General features: G+C 41.2%; 1 protein-coding gene across 7 annotated transcripts in view; it reads left to right on the forward strand.

Annotated features, from left to right (window-relative positions):
* The window catches only part of hhat (hedgehog acyltransferase), a 251,337-nt gene that overhangs the window by 146,619 nt on the left and 89,528 nt on the right, over nt 1–15,190 (forward strand). The window lies entirely within an intron of this gene.

Consider the following 15,190-nt stretch of genomic DNA (forward strand, 5'->3'; position numbering starts at 1 on the left):
ATTTTATATTATATCAGGGGACAATATCCCAACTCTGATTTACCTGAATTGATCAGTTAACGGCCACGGGTGGGATTGCTATCCAGTTATGAACACAATCAGCTTTCAAAGTTGGAAGGCCAGTGGGAAATTCAGGAACACAGGAAAAGCAGCAGAATGCTCTTCTACATACGTGCCCCAAGGTGGAAGCACCCAGCCTCTACAATTTTCCAGGAGTTACGAGGTTCTTGCAGATGAGAATGGGCACTGAAGGGAGGATGAGTAAACCAACTAAGGCATCTTAGTACAGGGAACCATCAAGTGAGGAAAGGAAATAGGACTGTAGATGTGGTAAGGGACAATATATTTAGGGGGATAGATACTATTCTCAGCAGCCATGAGCAGCAGTCCCGAACATTGTGTTATCTGCCTAGTACCGGAATAAAGGACACCTCTTTGAGGCTGAAGAAGAATATAGAAAGGAAGGGGAGAGATCCTGTAGTCCTTATCCACATTGGCACCAATGACATTGATAGGAGAGAAAATATAGGGAGAGAGAGGAAATGTAGGCTTACAAAGCAAGAGGGTATGGCAGAATTACAGCATAGCTACCTGAATAATGATACCCAGAGTGGGATGGGAAGGGACAGAGTATATAAGCATAGAAAAGCAGCAATGAATAGGATCAAACGGGCAAAATAACGGTAAAAAGGCAAAATTAATGACTCCTCATTTGAATACATGTGGTATTTGGAACAAAATTAATGAATTAACAACACTAATATAGAAGATGGATATGATCTTACAGCCATTACAGGGACATGACTACATGGAGATAAAAGCTGGGAACTAAAGCAATATCAAACTTGACAACATAAGTTTATTTAAACGTAAAAAGGAAGAGAGAAGCCGACGTGCAGGTAGGCCCCTTTGAGAACGATGTGGGGATGCCAGTGTTGGACTGAGGTGGACAAAGTCAGAAGTCACACGACACCAGGTTTATTTGAAATCACATGCTTTCAGAGCACTGTTCCTTCATCAGGTGACTTCACCTAATGAAGGAGCAATGCTGTGAAAGCTTGTGATTTCAAATAAACCTGTTGGACTATAACCTGCTGTTGTATGACTTGCCCTTTTGGGAACAATGCTGGAGCAATAATAATGGGAAAATAGGAAATGGCAATGGAGTATAGCATCCTAAAGTATCCCAAAATTGCTAAGTGTATAAGGGACAAAAGGAGGCGAGGAAATAAATACCCACTAGAAAAGTGCTAAGAAAACTAATGGAGCTAAAGACCAATAAATCTTCTGGACCTGATGGATGTATCCTTGGGTGTTAATCAAAGTAGCTACAGAGATAAAGGAGGCACTGATAATAATCTTGCAGGAATCCTTAGTTTCTGTACAAGACCCAGAGGATTGGAAAACTGCCAATTCAACACCTTTATTTGAAAAGGGAAAGTTACAAAAAAAACTAACTAACTGTAGGCCAGTTAGCTTAACTTCTGTTATTGAGAAAATGGTAGTCTGGTACAAAGGATGTAATATCACAATATTTAGAAATGCAGAGTCAGCATGGCTTCATGAAGGGGACATCATGTCTGACAAATGTGCTAGAATTCTTTGAGGAAGTGACAATCTGGATAGCTTAAAAGAGAAGCACTGGATGTAATATATTTCCACTTTTGGAAAATGTTTGATAATGTATCAACTGTTAGGCTGCTTAATAAGTTAAGAATCCATGGTATTGAAGATAGTATATTAGCATGGATATCATTGGCTAACTAATAGAAGAGAGTGAATTGGGATGAGGGGACATTTTCAGGATGCAATCTTAACTCGTGCTATTCCACAGGGATCAGTACTGGAGGATATATGTATATAGATGAGGAAAGTGAATATACTATTACCATGTTTGTAGATGACAGGAAAATATGTGGGAAGGCAATTGGTGAGGATGACATAGATTCTACAGAGGGATAAAGACAAGTTAAAGGAGTGGACGAAAAATTGACAGATGAAGATGAAGGGCTTTTGCCCAAAACATTAATTCTCCTGCTCTTCAGATGCTGCTTGATCTGCTGTGGTTTTCTAGCACCACTCACTCGATGAAATACCGGCACCATTCCCCACCTTTTCCTCTGCTACATCGATGATTGTATCGGTGCCACCTCGCGCTCCCATGAGGAGGTTGAACAGTTCACCAACTTCACCAACACCTTCCATCCTAACCTCAAGTTCACTTGGACCATCTTGGACACCTCCCTCCCCTTCCTGGACCTCTCCATCTCTATTTCTGGCGACTGACTCAACACTGACATCTACTACAAACCCACCAACTCCCACAGCTACCTGGACTACACCTCCTCCTATAGAAATGCTATCCCTTATTTCCAATTCCTCCGCCTCTGATGCGTCTGCTCCCAGGAGGACCAATTCCACCATAGTACACCCCAGGTGGCCTTCTCCTTCAAAGACCGCAATTTCCCCTCCCGCATGGTTGACAATGCCGTCCAGCGCATCTCCTCCACTTCCCGCACCTTTGCCCTTGAGCGCCACCTCTCCAATCGCAACAAGGTCAGAACCCTCCTGGTCCTTACATTCCACCCCACCAATCTCCGGATACATCGCATCATTCTCCACCTTTTCTGCCACCAATAAACATACCTCCATCACCGGGGATATATTTCCCTCCCCACCTCTATCTGTGTTCTGGAGAGACCATTCCATCTGTGACTCCCTTTTATGTCCCCATTACCCATCAAACCACTCTCCACACCCGGCACCATCCTTTGCCGCTGCAAGAAGTGCAAAACCTGCGCCCATACCTCCCACCTTACCTGTGTCCAAGGCCTCAAAGGATCCTTCCACATCTGACAGAGATTTACCTGTACTTCCACACACGTCATGTACTGTGTCCATTGCTCCCGATGTGGTCTCCTCTACATTGGGGAGACAGAACACCAACTTGCAGAATATTTCAGAGAACACCTGTGGGTCACACCTACTAAACAACCCCACCGCTTGGTGGCCAAGCACATTAACACTCCCTTCCACTCAGTCAAGGAGTACAGCACGGAAACAGGCCCGTCTCTCCAACTGTCCATGCTGACCGGATATCCTCACCTAATCTAGTCCCACTTGCCAGCACCTGCCCCATATCCCTCTAAACCCTTTCTATTCATATACACATCCAGCTGCCTTTTAAATGTTATAATTGTACCAGCTGCAAACCACTTCCTCTAGCAGCTCATTCTATACACGTTTTAGGTCAGTTTTAAATTTTTCCGCTCTCACCCTAAACCTATGCTCTGTAGTTCTGGACTCCCCCACCCCAGAGAAAAGACCTTGTCTATTTACCCTATTCATGCCCCTCATGATTTTTTAGACCTCCATAAGATCACCTCTCTGCCTCCGCCTCTCCAACTTATTCAGCCTCTCCTTATAGCTCATATCCTCCAACCCTGGCAACATCCTTTTTAAGTCTTTTCTGAATCCTTTCAAGTTTCACAACATCCTTCCAATAGGAGGGAGACCAGAATTACACGCAATATTCCAAACGTGGCCTAACCAAGGTCTTGTACAGCCACAACATGACCTCCCAACTCTTGTACTCAGTGCTCTGACCAATGAAGCAAACGCTTTCTTCACTATCCTATCTACCTGAGAGTCCACTTTCAAGGAGCTAGGAGCCTGCATTCAATCAACTAGCCTTTCACCAACACTTCCTGCCTCTGAAAAATTACCTCAGAGCAGGATGGTGACAGGAAACATACTGGTGGCATCATTTTACATGCACACTGGCCTTCCTACTGACTTCTATCCCTACTCAAAAATTCTGCCCTGTGTGACAGAGAAATCTTCCCAAAATTATATAAAACAGAGTAGTCAGCACCTTAGCCTTCATTCCAGTATATTGTGTTATACAAAGTCACATGGATAGCAATTCTCTTAACATTCTTGTTATGGTAATGCAAACGTTGGCAACTAGAGGTTGAATTCTCATGTCTAGTGACCACAATGAATGTACCGTAGTCCCCCACACCCCAGGGAATACATTCCAGGACCTACAGCAGAAAACCGAACCACTCATAGGAGCGAACCCATGCATTTACAGAACAACCTTGATTATCCAAACGAGACGGTGGGGGGGGGGGGGGGGAGGAGGAGTATTTTGTTCGGATAATCCCAGCATTTGGGCGGCACGGTGGCACAGTGGTTAGCACTGCTGCCTCACAGCGCCAGAGACCCGGGTTCAATTCCCGCCTCAGGCGACTGACTGTGTGGAGTTTGCACGTTCTCCCCGTGTCTGCGTGGGTTTCCTCCGGGTGCTCCGGTTTCCTCCCACAGTCCAAAGATGTGCAGGGGCAGGTGAATTGGCCATACTAAAATTGCCCATAGTGTTAGGTAAGGGGTAAATGTAGGGGTATGGGTGGGTTTCGCTTCGGCGGGTCGGTGTGGACTTGTTGGGCCGAAGGGCCTGTTTCCACACTGTAATCTAATCTAATCTAATCTAATCTAAACAAGGTCCCGAACAGCTTCTACAATCACAAGAGCATTTGGCAGTTTCCGCTGAACTCTGTTACGATAGATAAACAGAAGCACATGTGCTTACTTTCTCTGTCATTTTTTGTTTTCATGAACAGCCTGGTAAATTGATAGGAAAAAAGCACTTAATTTTGCAAAGGGCTGTGTAACCCTTACGTAAAAACTATCCAGTCACTGTTGCTTGGGGTGCTTGTGTTTCTTTGTTTTTGCCAGTGTTTTCACATTTTCTTCAGTAAAGGTAGTTCAAATTCAGTTGCCTCTTTGATATAATGGCTTTACGGGACATTGAGATCTTGTTCAAGTAATCGGAAATTTGGATCATTGATTTTTGAATAACTGAGGTTGTTCTATAAATGGGAAATGTACCTTCCCAGTTGCCTCCTGTTCCCTGGTTCTGAAATGTTCCATTTTATATGTTTGGGCAATGGGAAACCGCGGGTAACTGAAACCACGGAAAATGATTCCGCAGATATGGGGATTGCCCTGTATTCGATGTTTGTGGGCTTTAAGTGACAACTGACATACTTCTATGACTAGCTTCAACAACTTCATTTGTCTTGGGGAGAATTAAATCTTTACATCAACTGGATAAATCTGATTGGCAAATGTAGCTTGTAGCTGATGAAGTGCATCTGAGTGTTTCATAGGACAATTTTATGGAAGCAAGCAGGGATCCTGTTATTTTAGATTGTGTTCTGATGGGATTAATTAAAGAATTGCTAATAGGGCACTTAGAAAGTCATAGAATTATAGTGACTGTACTAAATTACGTGGGGACAATTGTGTTTGAGGCTAATATCAGCAAAAAGGATTGATGAAGTGAACCTACCCAAGGTTTCCCAGACGTTTCCAGTAGAAACCAACATATACACTACGCTGGCAGATCTGACATACAACACAGGAGTCAATAAGGTGAGAGTGAATGCTGACTGTTTGATGAGACTATGCGGAGGTACCTGGAGGCAGGGAAATAAGTGGAACTGTTATGTGTGTTGATCTGAGCATTGTTGTGTAAGAGGATGCTAAGAAAGTCAAACTGTGGTGGATGGTACCTGAGAGTAGGATGCTACTAACCTTTTCAGCTCTTGGAGCATTGCCTTGAGATCTGGAAAACCATATACCTCAACCACTTCCATCTGTGTCTGCTTGGTTTGACAGGCTGGCTGTTTCCTCCTGAATACAGAAAACACTACTCTATTCAGGCAGAGGATTTGAAGGATTGAAGTAGAATATAAGATGAGGGGATAGGCTAGATGGATGGCTAGCATTTCCACATTTCCTTTCCATTACTCTGATTGCTGAAGCTTCAAACAATGTGGAATTCAGTGACTCTGACCATAACTGGGATCTCCAAGTAGAAATCCTTATCTGTCAGAGTCTGAACTGTCAACAGATCAGGAAGAATGCTGATCATCTGGCTCAGTTAAAGAGCAGTGGCAGTGCCTGCTGTGTTTCTAAAAAAAGAGGTCAGTGAGCAACCCTCTCACTGCCCTGAATGCTTTTGAGAAGATAGTGCTGAACTGCCTTTTGTGGTGTAGGTACCAAGATTTTGGCCCAGCGACAATGAGGGGACAGCAGCCTAATTCCAAATTACATTGATGAGTTTCACTTGGATGAAGACCTGCAAGTGATAGTACTTCTGTGTACCAGCTGATTTGTTCTAAGTGGTAGAGGTTGTGGGTTTGGAAGTTTCAGTTGAAGGCATCTTAGTGAGTTACTGCACTGCATCTTTCAGATCTTACACATGGATCTCATTGTGTTGGTGGAGCTGCTACTATATTGGTGGTGGGAGTTAAATGTTTAAGGCAGCGATTAGAGTGCCAGAAAAGTGGGTGGCTTTCTCCTAGGTTATGTTGAGCTTTATCAGTGTTGTTGCAGTTGTGCTCATCCAGGTAAGTGGGGGAGGGGTGGTCTTTCATGCTCCTGACTTTTTCCTTGTTGATGGTGGGCAAGCTTCAAGGAGCCAGGAAATCAGCTATTGTCTGTAAAACTCAAGCCTTTGGTTATTATAGATATAGTATTTATATGGCTTGCCGAGTTCAATTTTTTTGTTAATGGTAAACCACAGAATGCTGATGATAGGGGATTCAGAGATGCTAATGCTGTTGAATATACACTGCAGGTTCATAAAATTGATTCTTGGGACATTTCATAAGGAGCGATTGAATAGAGCGAGGCTTTTCTGGCTTGAGTTTCAAAGGATGGAAGATGACAACACTGAAAGATAAGAATCTGAGAGGGTTTGACAAAGTAGGGGCTGAGTAGCTGTTTCTCCTTGTTGAGAAATCTAAAAATAGAAAACATGGTCTTGGGTTAAAGGCCACCCTTAGGGACTTTTATGATCTCAGCTGATAGTAATACTGGATAAATCAGAACCCAGAGTAAAACCTGACTTGATAACCCACATTTTTTATTTTTGCAAACTGTTTACAGTGGTGATTAACCATTGACCATGTTCAGAAGAGGCTGCCAAAATCTTCAATGAAACTGCAATGCTTATTATACAAAAGAAAAAAATTCTATTTCACACTATATAGAGAATAATTTGAAAACAGTTACATAAAAATAAAGGTTCTGACCTCTTTACCGTCAACAAACTTACAGATACTCAATTTTCAGGGAAGAGTCATTCTGTTTCCACCTGAAAGTTCCTCAATTAGTTGCTTGACTATATTTGACTTCTGTATGGCAAGCCTCTGCATTCATTTAATGCTATCTCCTTCAAGTAATGCTTTTCATGACACCCGTAAACAAACTGCTGAGAGCTCATTTACTCTTTAACATACAAACTCACATCTTCAACAACTTTGTAGAATGTTTTCCTCTGACACTTTAAAGCCATCTGTTTCTGTGACTTTTCTCTTAGTAACTTCCAAGTCATTCAGGACATTTCTGTCTGACCTGTTTTGAAGACTGCTAAACTACACTGCTGATCCTACAGGCCTCTGTCTTTCCAAATAACTTGTATCTCTCCAAAACAAACCTGCAGTTACCTTCTGCATGGTTCAGTCTTTCTAAAAGGAAAACTTGTTTCTGTCTCTGCCTCCCTCTGTCTTAGAAGACCTTGTTGTGAGAAAAAAATCCAGCTTTCTCCTATGTGCACCTTTTCCAAAATTATTCACCTGGATTTTGTTTTGTTAGAAGACCTCATTTAAGTGCAAAGAAACTCTACACAACTTGTCACCGCGATCAGAACTCAAAAATGAACTAAAAAGATGTTACCCTTCTTAACGCAATATGTAAATATAAATCAAGCTTAAAGCTACGTGTTTTGTTCACCTTAGAATTCAAGTTTCCAAATAATAATAAATCATGAACAATCACAGATCTGAGTTGAGAAACTTCTTCACTTGATGTTGTCCATGTTTGGAATTTCGTATCTTAGATGTGTGACTACTTGGGACTTTGAATACATACAAGACTGAAATCAATAGCTTCTTGGAAATGTAGAGGAATGAAGAGAAATGGAGATGAGAAGGGGGAGTCGAGGTCAAGCATCTTATTGAACAACAGAGCAGATTCTAGCAGCTCAATGCCATACACCTGCTCCGACTACTTATGTAGTCAATATCTTTGTTATAGTTCATGGCAGTTAAAGTGAGCAGTTATAATGTGAATTGTGTTCTTGAAGAGCTCAAGTTTGTAAACCAATTTGGTGTTAATTACTTTGATTGCTATTGCATTGAATTCCACAGAAGAAAAATGTTTTATTTCCTTCTGTCACTAATGCTTCTTGAAGCCTAGTTCTTTACAAGAATAGTGATGTGGTATTGATCATTTTTGTAGGAAGAATAGAACTGTAGTTTTTCTACTGCTAAAAGTCTCCGTCTCTGTGGTTCCATTTGGTGCACTACTTGTTGAGATTATTACAAATGGGACATTACTTTGCTCTTTGGTGCAAACACTGCCAGTTATATATTTCTGTGTAGTTGAGTCTTGACATCAGCAGAGATCATTATCAGCTAAGGGAGATCTAAATTGCTGACATTGAAGTCTTCCTCAATCTTGAGATTGCTCAGATATCTTCAATTGTGAGATTATTGTGAAATAATAGAGTAAATCCCAGACTGAAAATTAGTCTGATACAGTTCTCAGTTTGAACACAGTGGCCTCTTATCTCAAAAGTGGAAAGTCCCCATGGACCACCACGCATGCACTGCAATTCACCAGAAATGTTTCTTTAAAGAGATCTATATAGAAATCCATGCAATAAAGTGAACATTGCAGAAAAGAATGAACTCTCGTAAATTACATTTAGAATTGGTTACTTACATTTACTTAAGGACTTCCAAAAAAGATAACTTAGAAACTAACGGTGTGAGCATAAATCGTAGCAGTGATTTTATGTTTTAATAATTAGAATTAACAAATTCTATTATTGCACATACAATGCAAAATAAGTTGCAAATTCTGAAAATCAGAAACAAAAATATAAAAATATTGAAGAAGATAGAAACGTTGCCAAAGTTATGTCTTGTACTGATCAGTGCAAATGCAACAATGCCAGTTTTAAGTGATCGTAGTTTAGACGATAGAAGAAAAATGTGCTGAATAGTTGGCAAGTTGATTATGGCCAAAGTACTGTTATGGAAAAAAGAAAATGAAACTATAGATTGACTAAGGTCCAATCAAAGTTATAAAAGCTACAAGGCTTGAATGTATTCCTTTTCAGATTAAAAAAAAGTCTATCTGTTGACATATTGATGTTCTAGTTATCTATGTGAAGCAATAATTATGGACAGAATCTTCTGAGTTTAGCAGGTACCTGATTTGCTGCCTACAAAAGCACTGAGACAAAAGTGCTCAATCTGAGAAGGAAGATCTACTGCCCAGCAAGCAATCAAATGGGCACCAGTGGACCTCCCTCCCAACTGAGCACCCCAGGAAATAACACCCTGGCCACCTAGAACTGTCAGTAAGTGGCTGATAACTCCAAGACTATGGAAGATTGTGTGGCTGCTGCTAATGCAGCATGCCTGAAGTCCCAGGAATGAGGAACAACTCAGGGTCAAAGGTAAGTATTGTTGGAAGGAGTCTTGTAGAATCGGGTTGTAGGAAAAGGAGCCATGCAGGTCAGCAGCAAAGACAATAGGTAGCTCCCTCAGTAGTCACCCATGTAGGAAGGGAATTTATGACGAATACTCTGGGAACCACCGAGAATTAGAGAGACCTTAGTGTACATAGCTGCTGGTCACTTAAGGTAGTGGGATAGGTAGGTAAAGTGGTTAAGAAGGCATATGGGATACTTGCCTTTACTACCCGAGACATAGAGTTTAAGAGTAGGGAACTGATGCTGGAACTGTATAAAACATTGGTTAGGCCTCAGCTAAAGAAATGTGTGCATTTGTGGAATCTACATTTTTGGAGGGATGTGATTGCATTGGAGAGAGTGCAGAGGAGATTTAGCAGGATGTTGCCTGGTCTGGAGATTTTTAGCTATGAAGAAAGATTGGAAAAACTGGTGTTGTTTTCCTCAAGCAGTCTGCGAATGGGGCCAGGAAAGAGATATCTAAAGAGATGTTTAAAATTATGTGGGCTTGGACAAGGTAGATGGGTAGATTTATGGTAAGGGGCAAAAGGTTAGAGGGGATGTGAGGAAAGAAACCTTTCATTTAGAGGTTGGTGGGAATGTGGAACTCACTACCTGTAAGGCTGGTAGAAGCAGAAACCCTCATAACATTTAATCAGTATTTAGATGAACACTAATGCCAAGGCATTAGAATAGCCCAGTGGTTGTTTTTGACTGGAATAAACTCAATGTGCCGAAGGGCCTTTTTCTGTGCTGTAAACCTTTGAATCTATGACTTGCTTCAGCCTCATGTCCATACCTTCAAACATGCACAAATTATTACAGATTCAAAATATGCTGGTAACACCAGTAGTGTTTAATGGATATTAATGCAGACATATGAGAATTCGAGACCTTGGACTCTTTTTAAAAGTTTCTAAAAGCTCCTTGATGAGACAACAGTGCATTAGATCAATTTCTAAAATTTCCTTTGTTTAAATTTGTTACTTCCATATAAACCTCTGAGATCTGTGTAGCTTTGACGCTATTTTAAAATCTTAACTCCATCTCAGTTCTATTAATTGGTATTAGATTTTATCAGCAAATTTCGAAATGATTGTTTATGTTGTTGAATAGCATTTATTAGGTCTCCTGATAGAGTGAAGGTCTTGGTTTTGGCATCATTATGGGGTTTTTTTCAGCATCAAGAGCAAGGAACTGAGAGACCCCTGCTGACTTAGATTCTCACCAGAATCTGTAGAGAACCCCACAGTGGGCTGTCTGTCTGTTGGAGCATGCATGCACAGGGAGGGATATTGAAAGCACCATTGCAGCTGTTTAAGGAGCTCTGGCAATGAGCCGGCTGCTTTTTGTTCATGGCTGGCAGACTGCATTCACGATGCCTGTATTTACTCTTCGGAGAATGAAAAATAAAGAAATTCAAGGCAGTCAGTACAATTAAGGTAACCTTGAAATGTTAAATTCAAAGAAGAGTTGGGATTAAATGAAGAAGGTCGGAAGGAGTGCCTGTGAAATACAAATGTAGATATGCACCTGCTGGATTGAATGGCATGAATCTGTGATGCGGATTACTTGTGAAGTAAGGATTTGCAAGATTTCTTAACAATGTAGAGTTCCAGAATGAGTTATAAACCGAAAGAGAAAAGACAAACATGGAGTTCATTTTTTAAAAACTGAGCGTTGTGAAAGAGATTGCTACACTTTTTAAAAGCAGGTTACTAATGCCTGTTATAATCGCTGTTTAAACTGTTGCTTGTTCAAGCAGTGGGAACAGGTTACTGCAGACAGACTGGCAGCAGGGGGTGTGCACAACATGAAATTCAGCTGGCAACAATAGCACATTTTTCTGTGGTGTTGTGACCAGCCGTTCACTCCATTCAGATAAAACAGTGTCCCCACTGCTTGAACAAGTACTCTTCATTCATGGACCTTGGCATCCAGCATTTGCCAACTCCAGGATTATCACTGCACCTCTCTGATCCACTTGCAGGTGGTTTCAGAAGTGCAGACTTGAACTGCAGAACACACTGGCAATGATCATTGGAATGCTGCTGCAAGGACACTCTGTACCAGGTGCAGACACCCAGCTCATGGCTTGGTCCAGACCAGCATCCTAGGGTTGCTTGCTTGCCCTCTTAACACTTGCTAACTGAATGTCTGCCTGAGGGCTTGCAGCATCCTATGCCTAGCCTTGTCTGTTAGCAGGTTGGCACATTACCCAGAACCAAAAGCTATAACTAGTGCTCTATTGACAGTACACACAGACTGGCTGTTTGTCTTGCTTGTCAGTACTGATCTGCTTGTGGGGGGCAGGCATGATGTGGTCTTCTCTATAAATGACACATCAAGAGTTCAGACTTACACTTGGCATATACCAACTGCCTGCACAATAAACTCCTGCACATTTATTCAACCAAATTGCTATATTAAAACCTTGTTGGGGCCAGTTCTCAATCCAGTCAAGGCAATTGCTGGTGGTCAGTCTCTGTATCATCAGTCATGGACACAGTCCATAGACAGTCCAGGATTTTGGCCACGGTGAGTCATCCACATAGGTTGCCGACAGATGGGGATCTGTCCGACTAGAGCCCAGGTTGTGGGCAACCGTCAGTCCTGTAGTGCTAGCTCAAGCAGTTCAAGGGAATCGGAAATCAACTGCAGAAAGACTGACATCCGTTGGATCAGCATCATGGAATGGCATGTTGTAAGGTGCGGGTAGACTTTGTTGTGAGGCTGATTACTTGATCTGGTTAGGTAGTTAATGAAACAAGTTTGATAAGATAGGGCAAGAAATCTCCTTCGGCCTTGCAGCAGAAATTCCTCCAGAAAAGTTGATACAATTTGCACTTAAGCAGAAAAGGTAAGACTTAGCCAAAGGTGTCAGTGAGTAAGATCAATGTAATGAATTGGAGTAAAACAATAAAATTAAAGGCTCCTTATCTGAGTGCACGAAGGATTTGCAATAATATAGATAAGCTATTGACACTAATAGAGATAACTGGTTTAAATTCTGAGCCATGGTGCCAAGGTGTAGAAATTAAATGTATTTTGGAAAGATAGGCAGAATGGCAAAAGAAGAAGAATAGCTCTGATATTAAAGGGCAGCATAAGGACATTAGCAAGAAAGGAACTAAAACAGAACATGTTGGAGAGACTCAGCAGGTCTGGCAGCATCTGTGTAGAGAAAAACAGTTAACATTTTGAGTCAAGGGAAGAAGGCTCACTTTACTTCAAATGTTAACTCTGTTTTTTTTCTATACAGATGCTGCCAGTCCTGCTGAGTTTCTCCACCACTTTGTTTTCATTTCAGATCTCTAATCTTTGAAGTTCTTCCTTTTGTAGTAAGAAAAGATCTTGGCTCAGAAGATCAGGAAGTTAAACTATATTGGTGAAGATAAGGGACAGCAAAAGTCAGAAACAGTGTTGGATTTTGTTTATGAATCTAGCTAATTATACTGGCAGACAGAGCATTACGCAAGAAATTATTGGAGCATGAAACAAAGGCAATATTATAATTTATGTGGAGTTTAATCTTTGTGTAGGCTGGACAAATTAAATTGACAGCGGTAGTTTGTAAAATACTTTCACAACAGCTTCCAGGAATGATGGATTGTAGAGGTAGTTAGAGTTTTAGCTAGTATAGATCTTGCATTGTATAATCAGCCAAGTTTAATCAATTATCTTACTGTATGTGATCTGCTTGGCAAAAGTGATCATGTGTAACTGAATTCCATGTTAAGAACAATATACTCCAGTTCCAAACACGAATATTAAATTCAAACAAACTACTTATATAGGTTTGAGGAAAGAGCTGGCTAAAGTTGATTATGTATGTAATCAATTAGGAGACAGGAGTAATCAATTATACGTAATCACTTTCCCAAGCAGATCTTATACAGTGCAATGACAAATTCCACAGTATATAAGTGGACTACGGTATGTGGTAAACTGCAACCTGTATTCTGTCAGGGAATTGTGGGAAGTGGGTGAGAAAATGGATATTGACGGCTGGATGGTGTACTCTTCCAGAATTTCTTATATTTTAAAAACAGATTCTAGTAGTGTGACAAATGAGAATTTCCGTGATGGGTGACTGAAAGCATATTTCCCAAGAAAAAGCTGTCAAAACACCTGATGGAAGAAGGGATACTCATTTATATTTGTGCCACCTCTACTGGGATCCTCCTGCTGAACTCACATGCATTTGCTGAAAGTCAAAAAAACTAAGTTTCTTATACCATGCCAACTCAAGTGTGTCACCTATTCCATGAATTAGCAATGATGGAATGTATAGTCATTATCAAAAGGCTTACATTAACCACAGTGTATCTGGGGCCAACTATAAATGTTTTAAGGATTGTAGTGACATTTGTGTGCGGTTTTAAATTAGATCTCCTGGGTTCTGTGGGATGTCTGTAGAAAACAAAGGTAAAACACGAATGTGAGCCAACTGTTCATCGGCTATCGTTAACCTCTTCAATGCTGTTCTGTGTAAGAGTTACTTAGCAGGTTTAATCACATTGTCAAGCAAGGATTCTTTCCTATTCAGATCCTTTAACTAACTAAAGAAGCATCTGTTTGTTAATTGTGAAACAATAATAAACATTGAGCTGCATTTGGATTGGCTAAAAAGAACAGGATGTCACATGTTCCATTGTTTTCATCAGTAAAATTCAACAGATCTTAGCTTAACCACAAGTCAATTTCAATCTAAACAGCCCTATTTAAAACTAGAAACTAAAGACAGCAGAGCCAAGGTACAATGTGCTGGGTGGAATTTAATACACTTCCCAGAGGCATATTGGGAAGGAGGGTGCAAGTGGAGCCACAGCTACCTTCCCATCTCTACCTCAGTTAAATCTGGGCCAGAAATGCTGATAATGAGACAATTGAAATCCACTTGAGGGCCTTATCCTGCCATTGCTGGTATGCTAGAATAAAAAGCGAGCCGAACTGCAACGATTTTACCACTGTTGATTATTGTAAAAACTCATCTTGTTCACTAATGTCCTTTTGGGAAAGAAATCTTTCATCCTTACCTCTTCTGGCCCAGAGGTTGCTCCAGACCCACAGTAACATGGTTGGCCGTCAACAGCCATCAGGGCAAGTAGGGATTGGCAATAAATGCAGGCCTAACTAATGGTGTCCACATCTCATGAATGAATAAAGAAAAATAAGTCACCACAAAGGAGGACCGGAAAACCAAACCCTGTTCTGTTTGCTTTCAGGCTCCTGTCAGTGGCAGGTAAGGGGAGGTCCTTGTTTACTGACACTTGTGTTTTATTAAGGTACCAGCATTAAGAAAGCTGTGGGTGAAAGGGGTCACACTATGAGCCTCACCATTACCCTTGTTGGTTCACCCATCCTGTCTCCCATATGTCCATGATACATTCATTCCTCTGGCGTGGCTTGCAGGAGCAGATTTTCTCATCTTGTTTCATTTTATTGTATTATAGTCTTATTTATAACAGAGATAAATAGCTTCATGATTGGTAAGGGATCAAGGATCATGGGGAGAAGGCAAGAGAATGGGGTTAAGAAATCTATCAACCAAGATCGAATGGTGGAGCAGACTCTGAGCTGAAAGGCCTATTTCTGCTCCTATCGTTATAATGTCCACCAGCCCTTGAGGCC

The sequence above is a fragment of the Chiloscyllium plagiosum genome, unplaced genomic scaffold (genome assembly GCF_037043375.1).
Source record: "Chiloscyllium plagiosum isolate Xiang-an unplaced genomic scaffold, Cpla_swu_hap1 HiC_scaffold_10, whole genome shotgun sequence".
Lineage (NCBI taxonomy): Eukaryota > Metazoa > Chordata > Chondrichthyes > Orectolobiformes > Hemiscylliidae > Chiloscyllium > Chiloscyllium plagiosum.